Genomic DNA, 23,291 nt, shown 5'->3' on the forward strand with positions numbered 1-23,291 from the left:
TCTTGATCAGCAGTAGAGTAGATGCTGATTGATCATACTGTAATGTACGGTTGCAGCTACTTGAACACCAGCACCAATACTTTATCCCTAAGCATTACATCCCAACAGAGATCTTGTGCCGTTCTAACTAGGAAGGGCCTTAAAAAACTATAATCATCAGCAGGAAGAGAACTGCCATATCTGTACCTGCATCATTTGAAAGATACAATTCCATCATGTTGTTACTTATTGTACATTTTATCTAAAGGATATGAATACACGCTGGTCCAAACTATTGCTAATCCATTCTTCAGCTCTACATGGGACTTCTAGAGCATCTGATTTTGATTCTATACATTCAGTCGTGTCCTACCCTTGAATACCCTATAGGCCAGTTCTCATCATACTTCCCTGTTTTCCATGGCTTTTTTTCAATTGTTTGATGTTTATGGATTAGGGATAAACCTGGTGGCCTACCCCGTAAAACCTTCACCATAAAACTCTAGATCATCAAAGAACTTTGATGTCATTTGAACACAAATACTGAGCAACCTCACACATCCTTGTGTAGTATTGCACACTGTGATCGACACAAGAAAGCCAAATTATATTTCTGTATTTTCCTGTTCCGTCTGTCATATAACTCATTTTTTTAGGTTTCCATCAGGGTGCAGGGTTTATGGTTTCATGAACAGAGCCATCTACAAAGCTTTGTGACATTGTGTGATTATGGTGTTTGTGTAGGGATCAAGGTGTACATTTATTAGACTTTCATCAGAAGTGGACAGCAAGATGCATTGTTAATGGTATCTGACTCCATGACTATCACGTTGTAAGCCAATGTTCTACCAAATACAGTAGGTATATTGATCTGACAAGTGAAATGGCAGTTTATTCTTTTACTACTGACTTTAATGTTCAGTTTTGTAAGGGATTATAGACTGATAAAATACTTTAGTCCTATTGTACTCAGAAAGGCGTTCTTCTACATCAAAATATGTTCTCCGTTACTCACTAACCAAGGTCTCTTGACAAGGTCTGTATCTGAACATAATATTGTGGGAGTAGACACGAAAAATGTTGTGTTCTTTCATGATATCCTTTATGTAACAAGTAACTGTGTGATTAACACCTTATAGAAACCTTATCACAATGCAGAGCATTTGCCCTTATGGAGCATAGGAGTGTGAGTAGATGTTCCTCAGGAGTTTGAATCTGGGCTACCTCCCTAATACGGGTTATCTGCATCCGGCTGGAAGAGGTTTTTTTTCTATTGTGTTAGTAAGTATGTGTTTTCGATATGTGACAACATTATTTCAATATTACATTTTTTTTTTTTACAGCATTCTTCAACGGTGAAGGACTTTTCTCTACATGTATAAGAGAAATAATCAAGAGAACTCCTCTCTTCAGCTCATCCAACCCATGGAAATAAAACTCTTATCAACTAATTTCTACAGTACATGCAAACTTTCTAAAACAGAAACAGCAGCCACAAAATTCATATTTCTAAGCTGCGGATTTCAGATTTAAAGCTCTGTATAATGGAATAAAAAGGATATTTTAAATGACCAATGTGCGCTCACAGCTCCTGCCTCCTTTGATGTTAACCAACAGGCTTAGCCAGCTGGTGGGACGCCGTTAGTCCCTTCTGCAACAAAATATCTCATTGCTCGCCTATTAGATTATTTTAGCAGTGGGAAATATGATAAATTAGGTTGTGAAATATGTATCAGGAAATAATCAGCTTTTAGTGAGCATAGCTGAGGAATCCAGAAAAGAGCTGTTCTAAGAATAAAACTGTACGTATAGTATAGATTCACAAGAAGAGTAATTGGGCACCTAATTATGATTCCTTCTAGAGCTGCTTAATCCACCATCAGTTACACATTACGTCATATGTGTCAATTAGTTAACTTAATCTAAACATACTTATTAAATAAAGCCACCTGTTCATAGAAGACTTTGAATTGTCCTTTACTGTCATGTTATTAGAAATTCGATTGAGTAAAAAAAAAAAAAAAGAAACAATATATCTAACCCATATGAGTTGTAAGTCACCCTAGTTTTGTAGTTACGGTATATAGGAGTAGGGGATGTATCACTGAATAATTCTGAAGATTTTCTATTTTAAAAATGACTAAATTGAATATATAAGACAACTCACAGGGGATTTTAACTTAGGTTTTGACCAAACAATAATATTGGAATTAATTTATCAAATGTTCCCTCAGTGTTTTTTTGACAAAAAATATAGTAGAGCTGTACAATATATGGTACAACGTGATATTGTTCAGTCATGGGGGATAGTATAGACCTATACACAAGGCGAGTGTTAGACAAAGTGCCCAGGGCAAAATTAAAAGTGGGGTCCCAAAATGCTAACTTAGTGCACTATTACCTAGAACCATTTAGTGTGCATTTACAGGACCCTATTTCAAACCAATAAATGGGCGCTGTTCGACTATTTTCAAGTCGTTTGGTGCTTGTTTGCCAGCCTATACAGAATGAAGAAGAATGGCACGGATAGAATGATTGATAATACGATTGCGCTGTCCCCATACAATATCATGTTATCGGCAGCATATCTCCTGTTTACACTAGACTATGTGCTGCCAAGAGCAGTAATTTTTGTTCTGCCATAAACTATCCAATCACCCAATGAATGAGCATTTTGCCAACATGTTTCCACCTGTGAGCTTTCGTCTGCACTGACAGTATTTTTATATGTGGATACTAGATACATACACTGTATGCTACACACATACACTCCATTCTCAACACACACTGTATATTACACACTCACACCCCATAGTACACAGTACTGCATGTTACACACACACTCTCCATGCTACACACATTGTATGCTACACACACTCCATGCTACACAGTGTATGTTACACAAACACAATCCACGTTGTATACAAACTGTACGTTATACACACATCATGCTACACACATGCTACACACACACACGCCATTCTCCATACAAACTGTATGTTACACACACACACACTGCATGTTACATACACTATACGTCACACACACTCTGCTACACAAACACATACTTCATGCTACACACACAAAGTATTTTACTTATGCATTCTGTATGTTACACAAACATACTGTATGTTAGAAAACATACTCTAAATTAGACATGCAGGCATGCAAACACTGTATGTTATACACATACACACTCCATTATACACACTAACTATATGTTAGAAATACACTCCCTGCTACATATACCCACACAGTGTAGAGTACATAACAGATTCTCTCCTCCTCTTCAGTTCTTCCATGATCTGATAGGGTGAAGGATCTTTAGTCTCTTGACCATGATGTCACCAAAGGTTCTTCCTCTCTTCTAACCTCAGAAACCGCACTAACAATGCCTTGCATTATCAGAGTAGTTTCTCATCTGTAATGGCAGTCAGCCACAGCCAGACCGACCCACCAACCCTGCAGTTGTGTGGGATCTCATGGAGATTTCTTTTGGAGGTAGGGACTCTGTACAATTGCTTGGTTTACTCCTACCTATTACAAGCCCTGCCTACATATATACACACTAGCCTAAATCTCATAGAAGGGCAACCAACCAAATAGAAGTGGAGATCTCTCAAAACTTGCTTTCAATGGAGCAAATTCTCCAATCTGAAACTACAGTTATACAGGATAACTTTAATTGAAAATGATCCCTTATTGTAAATTAAATAACTGTGAGGTCCACCAAAAGTCAGTCATGATATTCTAATTTACAGTTTGGATAAAACATGTGGTTCTTTAAAAGAAAGGGTTTGACACAGTTCCAGACAATATAATGATAATCCCAGCGATTATTTCAAAATGTCCCAGCGATGAACATTTAAATAAAGAGTTTTCCATGTTCTGATCCTGAATAAATTGGCTGGAAGGGGCTGTTAGCGTTTTGAATACACATCCATCCATTGTTTTGTAATGAGCCCATTAAAATGAGCTCTCTGATTCCAGGCAGCACATAACACTGAGCTGCTCTTTTTAAGATGTAAATTATGATGATATTTACTATGGAAAAACTGTAAAACTATCTACATGTCAGATTGTTTAAAATGAGCCAAAATCATCACTCATCAATGCATGCCAAGAAGAGGATGGGTGTGCTGTTCCCCCTGAATAGTGACATGATACACAACATTATACACGAAGTAACGTCAAAGTAGCTATAATATGCTGAGAAATCTCCCTGCAGGGTCATATGAGGCAGATGTCCTGAATTTATACTATCACTTACCTTTTATCGCACACGAGTTACATCTAACCACAAATAAGACAAATGGAAATCTGTATCAGAAAGGAAAACATTTGCACATTGTATTTCTAAAAAATGTCCTGTTTTTCGTTTAAAATCTTTTTTTTTCGATTTTGAAAGCTTAAAAGATTAGAAAGTTCTACAGTTCAACGTAATGGATTGTGGCAGCCATACTCAGAAGACTTTAAGATAATGGCATTGACTTACATTGGGGGCAAAACCGGGGTGCAAGGAATTGAAACCAGGGAAGAGAAGAAATGACACACAAGACCCTTCATGAAGGTGTTAAAGGTGGTTACTGGGTGTCAGTGAGTCCCCACTGTGCTTTTACTACAGGGCCCACAGTTGCAGTATAACATTTCATGTAAACAATATCACCCCCTAGTGGTCAACTAGGAAGAAAAACCAACCAGCAGTCATTTCTTTATTAATCACTAATCACTGCATGGTAAATATTGGAGAATTTTAAAAGGCTTTCCAAAAGTATAGTACTGCAATGCCTAAATTGGATTGATTTTTTTTTGTTTTCCTGTATTGGAAAAATACAATAAATGATCAGGCTTATTTAGGTGATAAGACATTGATGTATCATTGTCATAAAGTGATATTACTTTTCATAAGATATATCAAGCATTTGATGAATTGTTCCATTTTTGCCACACATATCTCTCCTGTGGAACTAATGTACTAAAGCTTCATGATGTTAGATTTCCATCACGACTTTCTGAGCTGAACACTGGGTTTATATTCCGCTGATAATCAGAAGCGTGAGAACTCATATAAGGGAATAGGTCTGTTTTACATTGGCAGGATTATCTGTGCACTGCTGCTGAATTGAAAGATGAGTCCCAAGGTGTATCCCATCATTAAAATAAATGTGACTGTCTTTGGAAAAAGTAATTGCTTTACAATATGGTCACCTTATCATGTAAAAAATACAGAAGATCAGAGCACCAGATAAACTTTCTGTTATTCATCTATTCCCTTACTTGTCATCATCTCTTGGGAACCCAGAGTGAAACAGGGACTTACATACACATACATAGGTTTAGGGTCCCAACAAAGGGGTATGCCTTGTCGCTGGCTGTTGGGCTCAAATGAATTGGCCAATTTGAGCGCTAAGTACTTTCATTTTTTAACATGCTTTCTACAGCAGTAATGCAGTTTAAATTTCATATATTCAATGTTTGCACATTGTAGTGTCTCAGAGTACAGCCTTAATTTATTAGTTACATAGAATGGCTTTCTTAGCTTGTACCTGTTCACACGTGTCTTTTTTCTGTTTGGAAGTGCCGGTCAATTCTTTAATATATTTGTAGAACACTCCTTCTGACTGAGCACTCCTCTCATCAGCCTAAGGCATTGTTAAATAGAGCTTGATCCTACCTGCCCACATAGAGGCATCATAGGTTTCGGATCCCAACAAAGGGGTACGTCTTGTCGCTGGCTCTTGGGCTCACACGAATTGGCCAATTTGTGTGCTAAGTACCTTAATTTTTTTTAGGGAAGCACAGTGGCTCAGTGGTTTGCACTGCAGCTTTGCAGCGCTGGGGTCCTGGGTTTAAATCCCCCCAAGAATAATATCTGCAAGGAGTTTGTATGTTCTCCCCCTGTTTGCGTGGGTTTCCTCTGGCTACTCCAGTTTCCTCCCACACTCCAAAGACATACTGATAGGGAATCAGATTGTGACCCCCAATGGGGACATTGATGATGATATCTGTAAAGCACTCTGGAGTTTATGGCGCTATATAAGTGAGTTAAATAAAATAATATTGCAGTAATGTAGTTCTAATTTCATATATTCAATATTTATATATTATAGGGTTTCAGAGTGCAGTTTTAATTTGTTAGTTATATAGAATGTCTCTCTTAGCTGGCACCTGTTCACACTTGTCTTTTTTTGTTTGGAAGTGCCAGTCAGTTTTTTGATATTTATCTTACATAGGGACCTACATAGCCTTTCATGGCTATGGTTCTAGGTTCAAATCTGAGAATAAAAATGAATCCTAAAGAAATGAGCAAGAACACATGTTGGTATAAGTGCAATGTGTAGGTGCACATTCACATTGTGGCTATTTACAGACATAATCTAGAATAAAAACTAAATGATGTAGGTTCTGTCTGCAAATAGTGTTTCGGCTCATTTCTTTGGTTTTGCTTTTTGCACTTTGTACATAAAGGGGCAAGTCTCCTACTTTTTGCACTGTGCATCTTGTCTATATATTTGCAGAAACAGTTAAGTCTGGATCCTGCTCGGCCCCCCGTGTATTCTGTGGTCTGCTGGCAAATAGTAAGAGTTAGGGACCATCCTGATGGGTACACCTTGTCACAGTGGGATGATTTCACGATCTTTTCATCAAAACAGTGTCAACTAAGTACCTTATGTTATTTATATATCCTACTATTATTTATTTATTTATTTATTACAGGGTATTTGTTCAGGTTAAATTCTAGGTTTCATTCTAGGTTGTCAAATCTAACAACGTATGTGTAAACTCTGCAATAAATGTTCTGATAAGCGCGGTTGTTACTGAATTACTTTCTACATCTGGCTAAGAGCCTTGCACCTCTATCTTTTGCTAAACGTCTCAATTTTGGGACTTAGATTATTTTATTGCATTACTCTGAACCTAACTTAGCTTCATGTTAGCACTATCGTTTTATACATTTTTTACATATGTGTTGGAGCTGATTTTTCTGAATCCTGCTCCCAGACCTGGAATGTTTGAGACATTTTGGTCAATGTCTCACAATAGAAATTCAATACATTAACATGAGGCTAGCAAAACCCTCAACGAGCTGTAAAACACACCACAACCACTGGGTGGTCACATAGAGACACATATAGCTTGGACATCTGCCAACAGAATTTGGCAAAATGCTTTTTTTTTACAAAGCTGATCATCTCTTGTCACATATTTTGGGATATATCCAGCCTAGAGGAAAGGTAAAGAAGGGCACCTGTGTGGGACACACATTCAGACCTCCACATGTGAGTATAAAAACAAGCTGAAGTTCCCATCTATTAGAGCTAATTATGTTGATTCTCAGCAGCTCCCATTTTATTCAGAATATTTAAAAGAAATGCACAATGTCAAGAGGCTGACCATGACTTTGGAAAGGGATGAGTGTCAATACTACAGGTTAATTCAAAAGGTATGTGAAACCTTTAGTGTTTACTTTATAGAGCAAAAGGTAACAATGGTTATAAATATCACTTTGTAATAAGTTATGCAAGTAGTACAATACATCATGTAACCTTATGGTGGACACTATTAATGACCTTTGTTACAAATTTGTCCTACTCTATGCAAACTCTTAACAAACGGCCTTCAACTCCTTTATCTCAATAAACTGTCACTAGAAAACCAAACCTTCTCTTGATTATACACTGGATTACTTACACTCAAAGCTAATGTAAAACTCCACATTAGAATGCAATAAACATTTACAAGGCAGACTTTCCATTATCCTGTTAAATGACCCTATGACCCATCACCCACACATACAAATGAAGCCAATTTTATTGCATCGGTTAATGTAATGAACATCATGCGTTAACATTCAACTTGTATTCATCACAGTGTTGACACACGAGGCAGAAAATGAAATTTAATTTTCCTCTAAATGTATGCTGTACATGTGTAATGTATGTACATTATTTAGTAGCCCCCCGACTTTTACTCCACCTATTAGGTTTATCGATATATTATACATCCCTCATTAACATAATCAAAAATAGTGAGTATAGATGCTATAGAGTCCCTTGAGCCATTTGAAGGTTTCGTATTGCAAAACTCAACAATCAGTAGTAGGAAATAATAAAAAAAAATGTCCTAAACATTCTAGAAAAATAATGACACATACTATATATAACAAATAAACAAGATAGAACATAAAGGTATTGAAGTGGATTTGCTCTCCCTATCACTACGTGCATATCTACAGTAGTCAAATGTGAATACTTAATGGTAATTCATAAAAGACCATAATAATAATAATTGTAGATCTTTCTCTGCAATATTGTGCAAAATGTTATATTTACCTATACTCTATTATATTATTTTTTTTTTTATTATTCAAATATTAAAGGGGTTTTCCACTACTAGGACAACCCCTTCTGAACCCTATGTTTTCCGCTGGTAAAATAATAACACTTATATTCAGGTGCCAGTGTCAGTGCCAGGGTCATTCCGCTGATGTTGGCACTGGCTCTTCCAGGGATGGAACGGCGCTGGCACCGTAGGGGAGTATAGGTGTTGTTATTTTACCGGGGGACAATATAGGGATTGAGAAGGGGTTGTCCGAGTAGTTGACAACCTCTTTAACTTTATTTAGGATATGCAGGACTCTTAACCAGCTGTAATATCTGGACTGGCGGAAAGCTAACATGCTGTGGAAGGCATGACAAAACAAGACCAGGTCATTCACTTCCACAAGTCTACTGAAATCGGGGAGATTGGAGAATGTTAAGAGCAAACCTTGTACAAACTATAGTATGCCAATTTCATATGCATCACCAATTGCTATTTTTTTTACAGATTTCAGTTATCTTTTGAAGCCTTGAAGTTTTTAGTGTGAAGGAAAACACGTGAATGGAGTTTGTATGTTCTCTGTATGATTGTTTGAGTTTCAGCTGGATGATTCAGTCACCTACCACGCTCTAAAGACATAGGGGCCAATTCATCAAGACTTGTGTAGTGTACGCTTGTGCTACGCAAGTCTTGATGGAGTACAAAGGGGCCAAATTCATTAAAAGACACATACTACTTAATGAATTCGGCACTTCTTCTGAGTGGTGTGCATCTCAGTGTGTTGCACCAGAAATGCTACTCCAGTCACAGACTGGAGTAGCATTTCTGCTGTGGCAGTTTTAACAAACTGGATAGGCAGGCATGGCTAAGCACCATCCATGCTCCTCCAAGCACCGCCCTTTTCTGATTCAAACTGGCATGAAATCACCAAAAGTCGCTTCATTTTTGCACAACTCCACTTTTCAAAATTTTGACATCACTTTGAAAAGCTTTGATGAATTGGCCCCATACAGCTGTATTAAATTGGCCTAATTTGTGTATGTAAGAAATCAGAACTGGAGTCCCATCAAAAAAGGGACTAATGCGAGTGATGACAATTTCATTACAGAGTTGAGGAAAATGTTGACACTATCTAAACAACAGGATATACCGTAGATGTAAAGAAACAAGAAAAAATAGCAAGAACACTCTGCTGATATAAGATGAGCAGTGTGGGAAGTTTCCATATGGTTGGTAATTACATATATTTTGCGCAAAGTAATTCTCAAAAGTGCTGACTATTTAGAAAAGATCTTTTTGATAAGACAACATGGACATGGAGAAGCAGTAATTGACATCATACTCAAAGTAGTAACATAACTAGTCCGCACTAGTCTCCTCCCAGTGGACCTTTCATTTAGGGAAGTCAGTCCATGGCACCATCCTGTACATTTTATACAGTTGTAAAATGATAGTAGATTTTCTGTGAAAGTTCACTCTTTTCATTTATAAATTACAATTACAATACAGATGCTATTTTTAGTAATGCATATTATATTGATATGTATAATGACCACTTACACTGACATATTCCTTATAGTACAGGTAAGTCTGGCAGTACAGGGAAAGCATGTATGTCTTTGAAGATTACTGTTAGTGAAGATTTTGTAAAATGGAAAAAAAAGGAGAGGATCCTTGAATAAGTCAAGCCTGTCCTTTGAATAGAAGCACAACTGGAAGACAACTTAAGAACTTAGGAAATGAAGTTCCAGCACCTACTGTGCCAACAAAATGCTGACAAACCCTGTCAAAAAAGTGGATGAAAGCTTACAGAGTATTACAATCAGTACAGTTCCTGGACATGTCAGACTTTTAGCACCAAAAGGAGTTTTATTATGTTGACTTTGGTGGCGGTAGAAGCAACAAGACAATGCTTTTAGGGAGCAAGTACTTTTTAAAACATAAGAGGAAGACCAACAACTACATGGATGGACACTACCGAAGGAATGATGAACAAGTCATTGAGAAGCCTGAAGACCATAACAGAGGACTAATACTATTGACACGGTGTCAAGTAGTCAATATCAACACAATGGAATTTTATGAGGTTGGCCCTCTAATACAAAAGTCTGCATACCCTATTAGGGCTTCAAAAGGGGGACCCCAGCTCAGGACCCAGCATGGAGAGCAGCTTCTATCCATTAGCTTTTAAATGGTTGCCATTAATTGGACCCAGCTTCCAGCAATAATTTACTACTGTTCGTTAATCGGTTTCTGAAGCTGGATACACATGGGCCGCTGATGTTCTAAAGGGGTTTTCATTATGACACAACCACTTTAATTTTGAAAACAGCGTAAAACATAATAATGATTATTCTTTTAGTCAGCATAGACAAATGTAATATGGTATACTGCGGCACGTGAACAACTGGCAGTGCCGAGATCACACACATCTGGCATCTATTTTATGCCAAGTGCTAGTGCCCTTCAGTATGCAGACAAGAGGGAGGAGTTGGAGTATGCAGCATCTTACTCCATAAGTCAGGTCTCCCTACTATTATCCTCCGCAGAAATCTTGTCAATTTTAATGAAGTTCATAACAATAATTATTTCATCTGGCAAAGAATTGCCAATCAGTTATTGAGGTCTGATTGGACTTTCCTTTTAAAAGCCCATGCCAAATCCATGTGACTGCAATGTCAGTGGCCGGAGGTAACTGCTTCATAATAGGTGCAATATATCTGAGTATTTTACTGCAGTGATCGTGACCGTTTTCTTTAACAGTGTGCTGGAGAGACAGTGTCTGCTAAACTGCGGCTGCTGGCGGAGCACAATGTAGCCTTAGATAAAACCCATAAGCTATGCTGTGCTGCTGAAACAATACGCCTGGATCTGGCTCTGCAGTATATGCACACATGCTGCCTTCCCATACACCAGTGTGTGCTATCCCAAGCACATGGCATTGTTACATCAGCGATGCAGTTTTCAGAAAACAATGGAAAATAAGAGTTCAAGCAGTGCAGAAGCCATAGAAAATATAACACACAAAGAAGTATAACTATATGTTTTATAAATAGCAAAGTTTTAGATAAGATGATACATTTTGCTTATTTACCCAATAGTTGTTTTCTTGTTTAAATAGTAAAAAGGTTATAAAAAAGGTCTGTGAGAGTGTCTGTGTGTGTCTGTGTGTGTGCGTATGTTTGTATGTCTGTGTGAGTGTATCTGTGTATGTATGTATATGTGTTTGTATGCCCGTGTGTGTCTGTGATAGTGTATCTGTCTGTGTGTATATCTGTGTGTGCGCATATGTTTGTGTATGTCTGTGTGAGTGTATCTGACTGTGTATGTATGTATATGTGTGTGTTTCTATGTCTGTGTGTGTGTGCATCTCTCTATGTGTGTATGTCTGTGTGTATATATGTTTGTATGTCTATGTGTGTCTGTGTGAGTGTATCTGTCTGTGTGCATGTCTATATGTGTATGTTTCTATGTTTGTGTATGTCTATGTGTGTGTGTTTCTATGTCTGTGTGTGTATGTGTGTGTGTTTCGATGTCAGTGTGTTTGTATGTATCTGCCTGTGTGTCTGCCTGTGAGTGTGTGTGTTTCTATGTCAGTATGTATGAGTGGATTTGTCTGTGGTGTGTGTGTATGTTTGCAACTCTGTGTGTCTGTGAGAGTGTATCTGTCTGTGTGTTTTTGTGTGTGTGTTTCTATGTCTGTATGTGTGCGTGTGTGAGTTTATCTATCTTTGTGTATGTCCGTGTATGAATGTGTGTTTGTATGTCTGTGTGTATGTTTGCATGTCTGTGTGTGTATATTTGTATGTCTGTGTGTATGAGTGTATCTGTCTGTGCTTGTGTGTATATTTGCATCTCTGTGTGTCTGTGAGAGTATCTGTCTGTGTGTGTTTGTGTGTGAGTTTATCTATCTTTGTGTATGTCCGTGTATGAATGTGTGTTTGTATGTCTGTGTGTATGTTTGCATGTCTGTGTGTGTATATTTGTATGTCTGTGTGTATGAATGTATCTGTCTGTGCTTGTGTGTATATTTTCATCTCTGTGTGTCTGTGAGAGTATCTGTCTGTGTGTGTTTGTGTGTGAGTTTTTCTATCTTTGTGTATGTCTGTGTGTGAGTGTGTGTGTTTGTATGTCTGTGTGTATGTTTGCATGTCTGTGTGTGCATGTCTGTGTGTGTTTGTATATGTGTATATGTATATACACATATGTATATGTATCTGTATATATATGTCTGTATATACACATTGTATATGTGTCTGTGTATGTTTGTATATCTGTGTGTATGAGTGTATCTGTCTGTGCTTGTGTGTATGTTTGTACCTCTGCGTGTCTTTCTGTGTGTATATATATTATATATATACACACACACAAATACTTAGCAGTAATGAAATGCAGGGAAACTATTACACATCTAATATCTTATTGATGACAATATTACGGATGCACTGTGATGATAATTATCCTAAATCATACGGCACAAATGACACATGGCGCAGAGATTACTTAGCATCCGCTTTATATATGGTAGTCGCTATCTCTTCCAGGAAAGCCCACTAATCATGCATGCTGTAAATTGTGAGGCTTGAGGGTTTGCTGATGCATGTCCGAGAGTACAAATGTAATGAATAGCAAGAGTCATCTATTAGCGAGGCTCTTACTGACAAACAGGCACATCTGTACCTCTTAAACATTTACATTACATCTCTCAAATAATTCATTTCAGGTTCCGCTTTAATGCTAAGAGGTGGCTTTGAGGGGAGACGGCAGGAGCACGCCGCAGAGTCCCTGGCACCCTCTTAAAAACCTTTATCCACATCATGCTAAAGTGTAAACTGAACTAATCTGTAAAGAGGATGTACTCTCAACACAGCAACCATGCTTATCTATAAAACATCAGCAGAGTGGAATAGCTAAAGATTGCTTCACACAGGGAGAGGTGGAAGATGCCAACATCTCACAAAAATACAGGTGCCATCAGATTTCCCTGGCAGTGGGGCCCACAGACCTATGGTCAGTATATGATGGCATAGGTCTGGAGAACCCATCCTATCTATAATGTAGAGAAGGAGCAGAGCCGGCTCCTGGCTGCGCCATACACGTTGCTCTTTAAATGCCTGCTCCTGGCTGCGCCATACACGTTGCTCTTTAAATGCCTGCTCCTGGCTGCGCCATACACGTTGCTCTTTAAATCCTAATTGCCTTTCAGAGGTGTAATCTATGACAACATCAGCATAAAGCAGATTGTAGCGTGCAATAAATATAAAGCTAGGCCATACATCACTCTTCAGACTCCAGTACGGAGGATTTAATGAAGCTGTGAGCAGGAAATCTGTCTTCAGCACCAGTGCAGCACGAGGGGGGGTTGCTAATAGTCACAGATCTATGTGATGTTTGATAAGCATTGCACCATGCCAGGCCATATTCTGGGAGCACGCTGCAGTAATCCCCAATACAGGGACCGGCAGTTTTACTCTGGGATTGTGGAAGGCACAGAAGATGATGCAGCAGCCAATATAACACTGGAGGGGAAGCTGCTTCCTGCACTAACATGCACAGCCCAATCTGTGTACATAAGCCGCCTCTCTGGAGGGGATCTTTACCGGAGGCTTATACACATCATTCATTGTGGGAGATTTACTCTATACTGTGAGATGTGAGTACATAGAATACAGGATGGATAGATAATAGATAGGTAGGTAGATAGATAGATAGATAGATCTTGACTATCCATTGATCTTATGTGAATTTCACGCACTGCATATTCCACAGCAATCTACAATACAATAAAAGTAAAAGTCTTCAAAATCCCATTCACACGTTGCAGAAAAATATCAGCACGAAAATGAAAGCACGGTGCGGATTTCATATCTGCAGCAGACTCGTTCTTGTGCAGATTTCATTACGGATTTGACCCTATTAAACGCTTTCTAATAAAGCATGAAATCTGCAGCAAAATCTGCAAGGAAAAGTGTTACTTATGGATTTGTGGCAGATTCGTTAGGGATTTGTAATCAAATCCGGAGTGGTAATTATCAGGAATGTGTGAACATGGTCTAAGTGTGGTCCCTCAGACGGGTGTAGGTTTGTGCTATGGGGATGGTCATGCACATCTATACTCAGCCTCTATATTCTCTCCGCAGGGCAGATTACAGACATGTGATTCTCTTAGTGCTGAAGCATTATAGTATGAAACTTCTCTGCCTGATGATATATTATTATATTAGATGCAATATTTGGAAGTCAGAGGAAGGGGTCTTCCCTGTACCGTTCACATGCCGTGTGTACAGGACGATGTGACTTTCCATATATTGCAGTATCCTGCCCTGAGGGGACATGGAAGTCAAGCAGGAAGCCAAAGATGCCCTCTGGGTTATATGTGTATACTATGTAATCCCGTTATAGTACAAGTGTATGTATGTGTATTTTATAGTACTACTATGCTTATTTTACTGAGGCACAGTATGGCGGTATTAAGTGTCATTTTTCTTAGCTCATATATGCACTGGTATAATCCTCCCGACTACCATAATATATAGAACTACTATAGAGTAGAAGACAGCAGTGTTGATGGCCAGAGAGCAGCACCACTCCAATGTACCCCTGAGATGGGCACTGATGCCCAGTATCCCTGTGTGGGATAGCCAGTGAAGTGTTCCTCTGTGTAAGGTTCTATCTCATTGCGGTGTAATTGGCTGGCACTGATGCTGCGGGGTGTGGGCATTTAATCTGAAGGACATTAGGGACAGTAGTAGCTGGTACCTCTCTGTCGCCTGTCCCTCTGATGGAGGCAGACACACCATGCAGCTGCTATGCAGCCTGTGAGATGGAGGGGCTCAGTGCCAAGCTCCCATCACCAGAGGAGCACCTCCATGGCCCTGCACTCACAGGATCTCCCCTGGACCAGACTCACAGCTATTCACTCCCCACTCCCCTTAGACAAGGAGCTGGTCTAAGCATTATTTCTCCACCCACTGGAGAACAAGCAGCATTAACCCTTTCCTCCGCTTCTAAAAACTGCTAGGCAACAAGCACTGCCTGCATTCCCATTTTTTCCCTGCTATAAACCCCTAAAAAAGGAGCATTCCTTAACCTGGGCAACCTGCAGTACATGGATCCAGTCCTTAACCCTTTCACTGCCCTGGGCAACCTGCAGTACATGGATCCAGTCCTTAACCCTTTCACTGCCCTGGGCAACCTGCAGTACATGGATCCAGTCCTTAACCCTTTCACTCCCCTGGGCAACCTGCAGTACATGGATCCAGTGCTTAACCCTTTCACTCCCCTGGGCAACCTGCAGTACATGGATCCAGTCCTTAACCCTTTCACTGCCCTGGGCAACCTGCAGTACATGGATCCAGTCCTTAACCCTTTCACCGCCCTGGGCAACCTGCAGTACATGGATCCAGTGCTTAACCCTTTCACTCCCCTGGGCAACTTGCAGTACATGGATCGAGTCCTTAACCCTTTCACTCCCCTGGGCAACCTGCAGTACATGGATCCAGTCCTTAACCCTTTCACTGCCCTGGGCAACCTGCAGTACATGGATCCAGTCCTTAACCCTTTCACCGCCCTGGGCAACCTGCAGTACATGGATCCAGTGCTTAACCCTTTCACTCCCCTGGGCAACTTGCAGTACATGGATCGAGTCCTTAACCCTTTCACTCTCCTGGGAAACCTGCAGTACATGGATCCAGTGCTTAACCCTTTCACTTCCCTGGGCAACCTGCAGTACATGGATCCAGTCCTTAACCCTGTCACTCAACTGGGCAACCTGCAGTACATGGATCCAGTCCTTAACCCTTTCACTCCCCTGGGCAACCTGCAGTACATGGATTCAGTCCTTAACCCTTTCAGTCCTCTGGGCAACCTGCAGTACATGGATCCAGTCCTTAACCAATTCACTTCACTGGGCAACCTGCAATACATGGATCCAGTGCTTAACCCTTTCACTCCCCTGGGCAACCTGCAGTACATGGATCTAGTCCTTAACCCTTTCACTCTCCTGGGAAACCTGCAGTACATGGATCCAGTTCTTAACCCTTTCACTTCCCTGGGAAACCTGCAGTACATGGATTCAAACCTTAACCCTTTCACTCCCCTGGGCAACATGCAATGCATGGATCCAGTCCTTAACCTTTTCACTCCCCTGGACAACCTGCAGTACATGGATCCAGTCCTTAACTCTTTCACTCCCCTGGGCAACCTGCAGTACATGGATCCAGTTCTTAACCCGTTCACTCTCTGGACAATGAGCATTACATGCCCTTTCCTTTTCTTACCATAAACCTCTAGGCATTGAGTGGCATTAACCCTTTTCTCTTCCTACCCTAGGCTGCAAGCATTGCCTGCACTACCCAAACTGAGCTTTTAACCCTTACTGTCTCTGACCCTCTGCTATAGAAACCCTCTCCTCCTGTTAGTATTCCTCTACATCCTGTCATGCCTTGATCATTTACCCCCATGCTATAACCCCTACATCCTTGGTTCCCCTTTACATATAGGGATAGTTAGCATTTCCAGGTTGGAGAAGGGCCATGTGTATGTGTTGTGTGGGGGTAAAAGGTAATATAATAGATGAAGAATGTATTAGAAATGTGAATAATATTAGCGTAGTGATTTCATAGCGATAGTCATTATATGTATATAGTTATTAATGTAATTAAGAAACTTGTGTTATTTTAATGGGCTCAGAGTGTGGAAGTGTCGTGATCTCCGCACACCACAAAGTGTAAGGGAACCGGGACATTAATACAAGGGAAAGGGAAGCAAGACGAGGGGAACAAGGTTACCCTTAGAGACTCTTCTATAGCGCTGATTTGATGGAAGAACAATCATGTATTTGTTCTGATTCTTTTAGTCACAATATTTTTGTGTTTTTAGGCAGAGTAATCGGACTTTTGCCATGGGGCCCCATGATTTCTATGTACAGAGGCATGGTAATATGTGGTGCTGTGTTACAGTAAAGCACTATGCCAGCCTTCTCAGATCTCCTGTAATACCGCAATACCCCAGTGCCCAGGAAAGCTAATCCACTGCCATTACAAGCAGCCAGGATAGAGGAGGAGGCAGCGATCCCTCCACCATCCCCTAGAAAGCAGCCAGGTGCACGAGAGTCGCCAGGGCAACGTGCAGGTGCATCAGCCCCCTGGCACAGCAAGTGCCTACCTATATACAGCCTGTGCCATAGCTTCTTCTGCTGGGCACTACGTGTGCTAGTGATACTGCCATCTGCTGTGCCCCTTCCTGCCCCCTCAGTCTCTCCTTACCTGGGAGATGAGCTTGTGCTTTCAGTGCAGCCGCATTGACACTGCAGATGGTCCCTTCCCCAACATCACAATCCACTAATATTCCAAGAAATCGCTCCAGATCTGCAGATCTCCCGATGCCACGGTGCCCAGCAGGCAGGTAGATCCTATGCAGTGGGCGCACACCTCTCTGTGTGCCTGGATGGAGGGCGCAGAGCTGGAAGCAGGGGGATCTGGGCACGGATGATCCAGCCTCTTCTCGCTGCCTCCTCTCTGCTCCTTGCAGATCGGCTCTGCTCTCGGTCTCTGCTCCTTGCAGATCGGCTCTGCTCTTGGTCTCTGCTCCTTGCAGATCGGCTCTGCTCTCGGTCTCTGCTCCTTGCAGATCGGCTCTGCTCTTGGTCTCTGCTCCTTGCAGATCGTCTCTGCTCTGGGTCTCTGTTCCTTGCAGATCGGCTCTGCTCTCGGTCTCTGTTCCTTGCAGATCGTCTCTGCTCTGGGTCTCTGTTCCTTGCAGATCGGCTCTGCTCTCGGTGTGGGGGGAGAGATAGATCCAGTCAGTGAGCACCAGCTTCCCAAATGCACAGCAGGGATCGCCAATCACCCAGTGCCAGGTGGACAGGTCCCTCTCCAGTTACAGCAGATGCCGGCTCCTGCCACCTACAATGCCAGCCCCATACATTCCCTGGAAGGTCCTCCCTGGCAGGCTTCTTCTAGATGCATGGACATGAAAGTTTGCTGTCTGTCTGTGTGTGAGTGCAGTCTGGATGGATGTATGTGCTCTACTGCACAGAGACACTAGCAATGCCTACAACTTCCAGCTGCCTGGCTTGTGCTAGAGTCCTCCTCCTCCTTACTCACCAGTGACATCTAGGATCTGCAGTCTGATTGGGCTAATTGTACATTTTTATTGCCAGCACAGAGCCAGCATCTCAGGAAGGAGACACATATGCTTGCCTTTATTCTCTGCTGTGCAGAAGAGCTGGGAGATGTGGACATATACTGACATTGTTCATGCATATCACCCTCCATGTGCAGCAGGACCAAGCTGGGTCATAGTGATACCACCTGAGCTAGGAGGGCTAAAGGCTGGGAAGATATGGCATGGGCTCAGTGCCAACTGCAGCAGCCCAGTGCTTTTATTACCCAGCCACCTATGCTGTATCTACAGGATGCATAAAGTCCACCAGCTCATGCACTATTATATATATGTTACATACTGTCCTGTGCTGCAGTATGAGTTAGTATACATTACTGTACCTTGTATTGTGCATCATGTGAGTTCCCCTAATTTGTCATCAGGACCAATCATTGTAAATTAACGCATCTGTACAGTGACCTAAGTAACCAAATCAGTGGATCCGATGGATGTAAAGAAACCCTCTACTCTGGAGCTGGCATATTGGCATATATGCATGTATTTATTTGTTTTCCTCACTTATATAGCGCCATTAATTACACATAGCTTCACAGACATTATCATCACTGTCCCCATTGGGGCTCACAATCTAGATTCCCTATCAGTATGTCTTTGGAGTGTGGGAGGAAACCTGAGTACCCGGAGGAAACCCACACAAACACAGGAGAACATACAAACTCCTTGCAGATGTTGTCCTTGGTGGGATTTGAACCCAGGACCCCATTGCAGTGCTAACTACTGAGCCACCGTGCTGCCGTATGGCAGTTTTCTTTCTCCCCATATACCTGATACACTCCTGGTCTTCTAAAAGCAACTGATTGGTCAAGAAGATTGATTCCTAGAAGAGATGGAAGCTGCCACAAAAGCTCGTTAGCTTAAAGGGGATATCCGATTTTGAAAAATATCTGCAATCAGCTGCAGTTTTCTTTAGGCCACATTCACACATTCAGTATTTGGTCAGTATTTTACATCAATATTTATAAGCCCAAACCAGAATTAGGTGAAAAATACAGAGTTGATGACGTGTTTCTATTATACAGTATGTTTCCTCTGACTTTCCCACTCCTGGTTTTGGCTTACAAATACTGAGGTAAAAAACTGGCCAAATGCTCAACGTGTCAACGTAGCTTTAAAGTCAAACCAAATTGTGCCTTACTCACCCTCCTCTGGTCCAGCCCTGAGTCTCCGTTGCTGCTTCCAGTGTCTTTTATTGTGCTGATGTCACATTGGCAGCACAGTAGCCAAAAACTCCATCTCAGTGGCTAGTGTCATCAACTCGGGCAGAGCTGCCGAGCTCAGCTGTTGGCTACAGCACTGTTAAGTGAAGTCAGCCTTGCAGCTAATTTCAGACATCAAGAGCAATGGCAGAGACTCGGCGCTGGACCCACGGAGGGTGATTACAGCACAGGTTTTTTTTTAAACAAACTGCACCTGGGGAGACAAGTGTTTGCCAAAAACAAAAAACTCCTTTTTTTTATTTTTGCTCTTTAATTTTCTCCTCACCTTCTTTTAAAAAGTAAAACTTTTTCATTTTTTTTGAAGACTTAGCCCTATGAGGGTTTGTTTTTCGAGGAATGAGCTGCAGCTTTGAATTACACCATTCATTTTACCATACAATGTCCTGAAAAACAAAGAAAAAATTCAAGTGAGTTATAATGGTGAAACAAATGCGATTACAGCATTACGTTTTTGTGTTTTGTTTTTATGGCGTTCAATGTGCGGTGTAAATGACCTGCCAATATGATTTTCCAGGTCAGTTTGTTTATGGCGATACAAAACGTATTCATTTTTTTTTATATTTTGGTGGTTAAAAATGCTCTGAAGTTTTTAAAAAAAAACAAAAAAACTTATATTCATGTTGTCATATCGTAAAACACGTAACTTTTATTTTTCTATTGATGGACCTCTATAAGGGCTTGTTTTTTTGTGCACTGAGATGTATTTATCATGTATACGGTTTTGGTCTACATATGATTGCTTGGTCACTTTATATTACATTTTTTGAGGAAAGGGCAACAACCGAAAAATAGCAATTCTGGTATTTCAATATTTTTTTATATATATATATATATATATATATATATATATATATATTTAATTTATTTTTGAATGGGGGAAAGGGGATGATTTAAACTCTTATTTTTAAAATATTAAAATATTTTTTACATGTTTACTTTACTTTTCAGTCATTTTATTGATGTTCTCCTATGAAGACATGCCATTATTGGGCTACGTAGAAGGACTAAAATGGCAGCCATGTGGACCTTCAGTAGGCACCAAAATGACATGGTAACCCATCAGTTACCCAGGAATGAATTGCTGTGGCAAAGATATGAGCCGGTGGGCAAGTGCATTGGCAAGTAGGCTATTTAAATACTGTTGTCAATGGCTGACAATCACATTAAAAAAGTTAATTAGCAGCAACTGGAAGCAATTGGAGATATTTCCAGTCGCTGCTGTTACAAGCAGATGCCAGCTGTAAAACTCAGCTGGTATCTACTTGCAATAGAGCAGGCTCTACCCTTGAGCCTGCTTCAAACACCCCATGCATGACCTGCAGTGAAAATGTACATCATAGGTTATTAAGGATGTTAAAGTACACTTGTCATTTGGATTAAAATTTAATAGAAATGCACAATCCTATGTATGACATGAAACCTGTGCTATTTTTCCCACTTTTTTTTTATGCCGGTTATTCTTTTGCCTATACACTGGAAATACTTCTTGCATTTTTCTAAAGAGCATGGTTGTGTGCTGGCTGAGCTGTCAGCAATATTGCAGTGCTTAGGAAAGTTAATACATTGTTATTACAGCAAGTCATTTGCACAATGCATTGCATAATATAACATTAATGCTATGCAGAGCAGTGGAAAAGTTGAGTTACAGTGTTTGCTTCTCAATGAGTACAGCTGCAGCAGCAACAGATGAGTGCCAACTAAGTAACGTTATAACTAGAACAGAAAGCTTTGGGAAAGCTGCAATGAATGAGTGCTCAATCATAAATATGATAACCAGAACACAAAGTAGTGGGAAAGGTAGGTTACATTGACTATGTCAGGATGAGCGCATTTGTAAAGCAGCTTTACCACTGTCAGGATGAGCGCATTTGTAAAGCAGCTTTACCACTGTCAGGATGAGCGCATTTGTAAAGCAGCTTTACCACTGTCAGGATGAGCGCATTTGTAAAGCAGCTTTACCACTGTCAGGATGAGCGCATTTCTAAAGCAGCTTTACCACTGTCAGGATGAGCGCATTTGTAAAGCAGCTTTACCACTGTCAAGATGAGCGCATTTGTAAACCAGCTTTACCACTGTCAGGATGAGCGCATTTGTAAACCAGCTTTACCACTGTCAGGATGAGCGCATTTGTAAACCAGCTTTACCACTGTCAGGATGAGCGCATTTGTAAACCAGCTTTACCACTGTCAGGATGAGCGCATTTGTAAAGCAGCTTTACCACTGTCAGGATGAGCGCATTTGTAAACCAGCTTTACCACTGTCAGGATGAGCGCATTTGTAAAGCAGCTTTACCACTGTCAGGATGAGCGCATTTGTAAACCAGCTTTACCACTGTCAGGATGAGCGCATTTGTAAACCAGCTTTACCACTGTCAGGATGAGCGCATTTGTAAAGCAGCTTTACCACTGTCAGGATGAGCGCATTTGTAAAGCAGCTTTACCACTGTCAGGATGAGCGCATTTGTAAACCAGCTTTCCTACTGCACATAACACAAAAGTGGAAGAGAAAAAGTGACGATTGCACTGCTGATGTTCTATGAGAAGCTAGGAGGCAATTTGAATAAACTTAAGAAGACAAACAGAAGACTTTAGACACAAGCCTGGGGGAGGTGAAGAGGGTAGAATACGCACTGCTAATCTTCTATGAAAAATTAGCAGACTACTGTGAAAAACGAATGACTGATATAAAGTCTAAGGCCACGACCCCACTATCAGTATTCGGTCAGTATTTTTTCTCAGGAGTGGGAGCCAAAACCAGGTGAGGAACAATCAGAGAAAAGGTATAATGGAAACAAGTCACCAATTCTGCATTTATCACCCACTCCTAGTTTTGGCTCCCACTCCTGAGAAAAAATACTGACCAAATACATGAAGTGGGGCCGTGGCCTAAGACATATCCAGGTATGATAGAAGTCCAGGATAATATAAAAATATTTCATTTATTATAAACAAAACCCCTTTACTGTCATTTTAAACAGCATACGTGATTAGTAGTTCATTTTATTACCAAAAATTGATCTTAATAAATTTCAGATTTTTCATCACCCCCTCAAGCATGTGCATTTCAGTCCGGCTCATGCATAAAATGGCCAAAAAAAAGACAATGCTTTGGATAACTATAAACCCAACACTGCTTGTTTGGAGGAGACATGTCTGGCTTCAATTTATAGAATTCAGGAATTTATCTTCCGCAGGCAGATTGGGTCATTATGAAAGCCGTCTGTGCACAGTGTAACTGATCAGAGTGATCCAAGTATACTCTTACTGCTAGTTAGATTTCTTTTAATATTCTAATTAAAGAAGAAAATATAATATAGGGTATATGAAATGCTCAGGATAAATGAGTACACCCTCTTTGAAAAGTAAGACTTTAATCAATATTTCACAGTTTCCAAACTTTTGACAAGACTGAGTTTTGTAGAATAATTTTTGAACCATAACATGAAAGTAAGGTTACTAATATAACTATTTTAGCTTCATTCCAATTAGGTGATGCAAAAATATATACCCACCAGATCAAAAACAACTACAACCAGTATTTTGTATGACCTCCATGATTTTTAAGGACAGCATCAAGTCTTCTGTTGGC

The 23,291-nt window shown here is 40.5% G+C and overlaps 1 protein-coding gene across 1 annotated transcript in view; it reads right to left on the minus strand.

The window, feature by feature from the left end:
- The window catches only part of PLXNA4 (plexin A4), a 1,035,275-nt gene extending 1,016,845 nt beyond the window's left edge, over positions 1–18,430 (minus strand). The window contains exon 1 of the mRNA XM_073652480.1: positions 17,568–18,430. The gene's annotated coding sequence lies outside the window, so the exon portion shown is untranslated. The remainder of the gene's footprint in view (positions 1–17,567) is intronic.
- Between the last annotated feature and the right edge of the window lie 4,861 nt (positions 18,431–23,291).

The sequence above is a fragment of the Phyllobates terribilis genome, unplaced genomic scaffold (genome assembly GCF_046119375.1).
Source record: "Phyllobates terribilis strain yellow unplaced genomic scaffold, ASM4611937v1 Scaffold_11__3_contigs__length_659146591, whole genome shotgun sequence".
In the NCBI taxonomy this organism is placed as follows: Eukaryota; Metazoa; Chordata; class Amphibia; order Anura; family Dendrobatidae; genus Phyllobates; species Phyllobates terribilis.